Here is a 6892-nt window from a genome sequence, read left to right on the forward strand (position 1 = left end):
GGCACCAGTCCCCTCCACCAAGAAGCCTACACAAGCCACTGAAACAACCTTACCCACTGGAGGCAGACACCAAAAACAATGGGAACTAGGAACCTGCAGCCTGCGAAAAGGAGACACCAAACACAGTAAGTTAAGCAAACGAGAAGACAGAGAAATATGCAGCAGACGAAGGTAAAAGTAAAAACCCACCAGATGAAACAAATGAAGAGGAGATAGGCAGTCTACCTGAAAAAGAATTCAGAGTAATGGTAGTAAAGATGATCCAAAATCTTGGAAATAGAATAGAGAAAATACAAGAAACGTTTAACAAGGACCTAGAAGAAGAAAAAAACCAAACAAACAATGAGGAAAAACACAACAAATGAAATTTAAAATTCTCTAGAAGGAATCAATAGCAGAATAACTGAGGCAGAAGAACAGATAAGTGACCTGGAAGATAAAAATAGAGGAAATAACTACTGCAGAGCAGAATAAAGAAAAAAGAATGAGAAGAATTGAGGACAGTCTCAGAGACCTCTAGGAAAACATTAAATGCACCAACATTTGAATTATAGGGGTCCCAGAAGAAGAAGGGAAAAACAAAGGGAATGAGAAAATATTTGAAGAGATTATAGTTGAAAACTTCCCAAATATGGGAAAGGAAAGAGTCAATCAGGTCCAGGAAGCACAGAGAGTCCCATACAGGATAAATCCAAGGAGAAACATGCCAAGACACATATTAATCAATGTATCAAAAATTAAATACAAAGAAAAAATATTAAAAGCAGCAAGGGAAAAGCAACAAATAACATACAAGGGAATCCCTATAAGGTTAACAGCTGATCTTTAGCAGAAACTCTACAAGCCAGAAGGGAGAGGCAGGACATATTTAAAGTGATGAAAGGGAAAAACCTACAACCAAGATTGCTCTACCCAGCAAGGATCTCATTCAGATTTGATGGAAAAATTAAAATCTTTACAGACAAGCAAAAGCTAAGAGAATTCAGCACCACCAAACCAGCTTTACAACAAATGCTAAAGGAACTTCTCTAGGCAGGAAACACAAGAGAAGGAAAAGACCTACAATAACAAACCCCAAAAAATTAAGAAAATGCTAATAGGAACATACTTATCGATAATTACCTTAAATGTAAAAGGATTAAATGATCCAACCAAAAGACATAGACTGGCTGAATGGGTACAAAAACAAGACCTGTATATATGCTGTCTACAAAAGACCCATTTCAAACCTAGGGACACATACAGACTGAAAGTGAGGGGATGGAAAAAGATATACCATGCAAATGGAAATCAAAAGAAAGGTGGAGTAGCAATTCTCCTATCAGACAAATACACCTTAAAATCAAGACTATTACAAGAGACAAAGAAGGACACTACATAATGATCAAAGGATCAATCCAAGAAGAAGATATAACAATTGTAAATATTTATGCACCCAAAATAGGAGCACCTCAATACATAAGGTAAATGCTAACAGCCATAAAAGGGGAAATCGACAGTAACACAAAAATAGTAGGGGACTTTAACACCCCACTTTCACCAATGGACAGATCATCCAAAATGAAAATAAATAAGAAAACACAAGCTTTAAATATCACATTAAACAAGATGGACTTAATTGATATTTATAGGACATCCCATCCAAAAACAGCAGAATACACTTTCTTCTCAAGCGCTCATGGAACATTCTCCAGGATAAATCATATCTTCGGTCACAAATCAAGCCTTGGTAAATTTAAAAAATTGAAATCTTATCAAGTATCTTTTCTGACCACAACACTTTGAGACTAGATATCAATTACAGGAAAACAATCTGTAAAAAATACAAACACATGGAGGCTAAACAATACACTACTTAACAACCAAGAGATCACTGAAGAAATCAAAGAGAAAATCAAAAAATACCTAGAAAAAAATGACAATGAAAACACGATGACCCAAAATCCATGGGATGCAACAAAAGCAGTTCTAAGAGGGAAGATTATAGCAATACAATCCTACCTCAAGAAACGAGAAACATCTCAAATAAACAACCTAAACGTACACTTAAGGCAATTAGAGAAAAAGAACAAAAAACACCCAAAGTTAGCAGAAGGAAAGAAATCATAAAGATCAGATCAGAAATAAATGAAAAAGAAATGAAGGACACAATAGCAAAGATCAATAAAACTAAAAGCTGGTTCTTTGAGAAGGTAAACAAAATTGATAAAGCATTACCCAGACTCATCAAGAAAAAAAGGGAGGACTCAAATCAATAGAATTAGAAATGAAAAAGAAGTAACAACTGACACTGCAGAAATACAAAGGATCATGAGAGATTGTTACAAGCAACTCTATGGCAATAAAATGAACAACTTGGAAGAAATGGACAAATTCTTAGACAAGCACAAACTTCCGAGACTGAACCAGGAAGAAATAGAAAAAATAAACAGACCAGTTACAAGCACTGAACTTGAAACTGCGATTAAAAATCTTCCAACAAACAAAAGCCCAGGACCAGATGGCTTCACAGGCGAATTCTATCAAACATTTAGAGGGAGAAAAAGAAAATGGCAGAGTAGAAGGATGTGCTCTCACTCCCTCTTGCGAGAACACCAGAATCACAACTAGCTGCTGGACAATCATCGACAGAAAGACACTGGAACTCACCAAAAAAGATACCCCACATCCAAAGACAAAGGAGAAGCCACAGTGAGATGGTAGGAGGGGCGCAATCAGAGTAAAATCAAATCCCATAACTGGTGGGTAGGTGACTCACAGACTGGCGAACACTTATACCACAGAAGTCCACCCACTGGAGTGAAGGTTCTGAGCCCCACATCAGGCTTCCCAACCTGGGGGTCCGGCAACGGGAGGAGGAATTCATAGAGAAACAGACTTTGAAGCCTAGTGGGAATTGATTGCAGGACTTCGACAGGACTGGGGGAAACAGAGATCCCACTCTTGGAGGGTGCACACAAAATAGTGTGCGCATCGGGACCCAGGGGAAGGAGCAGTGACCCCGGGGGAGACTGAACCAGACCTACCTGCTAGTGTTGGAAGGTCTCCTGCAGAGGCAGGGGGTGGCTCTGATTCACCGTGGGGACAAGGACACTGGCAGCAGAAGTTCTGGGAAGTACTCCTTGGCGTGAGCGCTCCCAGAGTCTGTCATTAGCCCCACCAAAGGGCCCAGGTAGGCTCCAGTGTTGGGTTGCCTCAGGCAAAACAACCAACAGGAGGGAACCCAGCCCCACCCATCAACAGTCAAGTGGATTAAAGTTTTATTGAGCTCTGACCACCACAGCAATAGTCAGCTCTACCCACCACCAGAGCCTCCCATCAAGTCTCTTAGATAGCCTCAACCACCAGAGGGCAGACAGCAGAAGCAAGAAAAACTACAATCCTGCAGCCTGTGGAACAAAAACCACATTCACAGAAAGATAGACAAGATGAAAAGGCAGAGGGTTATATACCAGATGAAGGAACAAGATAAAACCCCAGAAAAACAACTAAATGAAGTGGAGATAGGCAACCTTCCAGAAAAAGAATTCAGAATAATGATAGTGAAGATGATCCAGGACCTCGGAATAAGAATGGAGGCAAAGATCGAGAAGATGCAAGAAATGTTTAACAAAGACCTAGAAGAATTAAAGAACAAACAAACAGAGATGAACAATACAATAACTGAAATGAAAACTACACTAGAAGGAAGCAATAGCAGAATAACTGAGGCAGAAGAACTGATAAGTGACCTGGAAGACAGAATGGTGGAATTCACTGCTGCGGAACAGAATAAAGAAAAAAGAATGAAAAGAAATGAAGACAGCCTAAGAGACCTCTGGGACAACATTAAACGCAACAACATTCGCATTATAGGGGTCCCAGAAGGAGAAGAGAGAGAGAAAGGACAAGAGAAGATATTTGAAGAGATTATAGTCGAAAACTTCCCTAACATGGGAAAGGAAATAGCCACCCAAGTCCAGGAAGTACAGAGAGTCCCATACAGGATAAACCCAAGAAGAAACACACCAAGACACATAGTAATCAAATTGGCAAAAATTAAAGACAAAGAAAAATTACTGAAAGCAGCAAGGGAAAAAAGACAAATAACATACAAGGGAACTCCCATAAGGTTAACAGCTGATTTCTCAGCAGAAACTCTACAAGCCAGAAGGGAGTGGCATGATATACTTAAAGTGATGAAAGGGAAGAACCTACAAACAAGATTACTCTACCCAGCAAGGATCTCATTCAGATTTGATGGAGAAATCAAAAGCTTTACAGACAAGCAAAAGCTAAGAGAATTCAGCACCACCAAACCAGCTCTACAACAAATGCTAAAGGAACTTCTCTAAGTGGGAAACACATGAGAAGAAAAGGACCTACCAAAACAAACCCAAAACAATTAAGAAAATGGTCATAGGAACATACATATCGATAATTACCTTAAACGTGAATGGATTAAATGCTCCAACCAAAAGACACCGGCTTGCTGAATGGATACAAAAACAAGACCCATATATATGCTGTCTACAAGAGACCCACTTCAGACCTAGGGACACATACAGACTGAAAGTGAGGGGATGGAAAATGATATTCTGTGCAAATGGAAATCAAAAGAAAGCTGGAGTAGCTATACTCATATCAGATAAAATAGACTTTAAAATAAAGAATGTTACAAGAGACAAGGAAGGACACTACATAATGATCAAAGGATCAATCCAAGAAGAAGATATAACAATTATAAATATATATGCACCCAACATAGGAGCACCTCAATACATAAGGCAACTGCTAACAGCTATAAAAGAGGAAATCGACAGTAACACAGTAATAGTCGGGGACTTTAACACCTCACTTGCACCAATGGACAGATCATCCAAAATGAAAATAAATAAGGAAACAGAAGCTTTAAATGACACAATAGACCAGATAGATTTAATTGATATTTATAGGACGTTCCATCCAAAAACAGCAGATTACACTTTCTTCTCAAGTGCACACGGAACATTCTCCAGGAAAGATCACATCTTGGCTCACAAATCAAGCCTCAGTAAATTTAAGAAAACTGAAATCATATCAAGCATCTTTTCTGACCACAACGCTATGAGATTAGAAATGAATTACAGGGAAAAAAACGTGAAAAGCACAAACACATGGAGGCTAAACAATACGTTACTAAATAACCAACAGATCACTGAAGAAATCAAAGAAGAAATCAAAAAATACCTAGAGACAAATGACAATGAAAACACGACGATCCAAAACCTATGGGATGCAGCAAAAGCAGTTCTAAGAGGGAAGTTTATAGCTATACAAGCCTACCTAAAGAAACAAGAAAAATCTCAAGTACACAATCTAACCTTACACCTAAAGGAACTAGAGAAAGAAGTACAAACAAAACCCAAATTTAGCAGAAGGAAAGAAATCATAAAGATCATAGCAGAAATAAATGAAATAGAAACAAAGAAAACAATAGGAAAGATCAATAAAACTAAAAGCTGGTTCTTTGAGAAGATAAACAAAATTGATAAGCCATTAGCCAGACTCATCAAGAAAAAGAGGCAGAGGACTCAAATCAATAAAATTAGAAATGAAAAAGGAGAAGTTACAACAGACACCGCAGAAATACAAAGCATCCTAAGAGACTACTACAAGCAACTCTATGCCAATAAAATGGACAACCTGGAAGAAATGGACAAATTCTTAGAAAGGTATAACCTTCCAAGACTGAAACAGGAAGAAACAGAAAATATAAACAGACAATTCACAAATAATAATATTGAAACTGTGATTAATAATCTTCCAACAAGCAAAAGTCCAGGACCAGACGGCTTCACAGGTGAATTCTATCAAACATTTAGAGAAGAGCTAACACCCATCCTTCTCAAACTCTTCCAAAAAATTGCAGAGGAAGGAACACTCCCAAACTCGTTCTATGAGGCCACCATCACCCTGATAACAAAACCAGACAAATATACTACAAAAAAAGACAATCACAGACCAATATCACTCATGAATATAGATGCAAAAATCCTCAACAAAATACTAGCAAACAGAATCCAACAACACATTAAAAGGATCATACACCACGATCAAGTGGGATTTATCCCAGGGATGCAAGGATTCTTCAATATACACAAATCAATCAATGTGATACACCACATTAACAAATTGAAGAATAAAAACCATATGATCATCTCAATAGATGCAGAAAAAGCTTTTGACGAAATTCAACACCCATTTATGATAAAAACTCTCCAGAAAGTGGGCATAGAGGGAACCTACCTCAACATAATAAAGGCCATATACAACAAACCCACAGCAAACATCATTCTCAATGGTGAAAAACTGAAAGCATTTCCTCTAAGATCAGGAACAAGACAAGGATGTCCAGTCTCACCACTATTATTCAACGTAGTTTTGGAAGTCCTAGCCACGGCAATCAGAGAAGAAAAAGAAATTAAAGGAATACAAATTGGAAAAGAAGAAGTAAAACTGTCTCTGTTTGCAGATGACATGATACTATACATAGAGAATCCTAAAAATGCCACCAGAAAACTGCTAGAGCTAATCAATGAATTCGGTAAAGTTGCAGGATACAAAATTAATGCACAGAAATCTCTTGCATTCCTATACACTAATGATGAAAAATCTGAAAGAGAAATTATGGAAACACTCCCATTTACCATTGCAACAAAAAGAATAAAATACCTAGGAATAAACCTACTTAGGGAGACAAAAGACCTGTATGCAGAAAACTATAAGACACTGATGAAAGAAATTAAAGATGATACCAACAGATGGAGAGATATACCATGTTCTTGGATTGGAAGAATCAATATTGTGAAAATGACTATACTGCCCAAAGCAATCTACAGATTCAATGCAATCCCTATCAAATTACCAATGG

Source organism: Eubalaena glacialis, chromosome 2 (genome assembly GCF_028564815.1).
Source record: "Eubalaena glacialis isolate mEubGla1 chromosome 2, mEubGla1.1.hap2.+ XY, whole genome shotgun sequence".
NCBI classification, from domain to species: Eukaryota; Metazoa; Chordata; class Mammalia; order Artiodactyla; family Balaenidae; genus Eubalaena; species Eubalaena glacialis.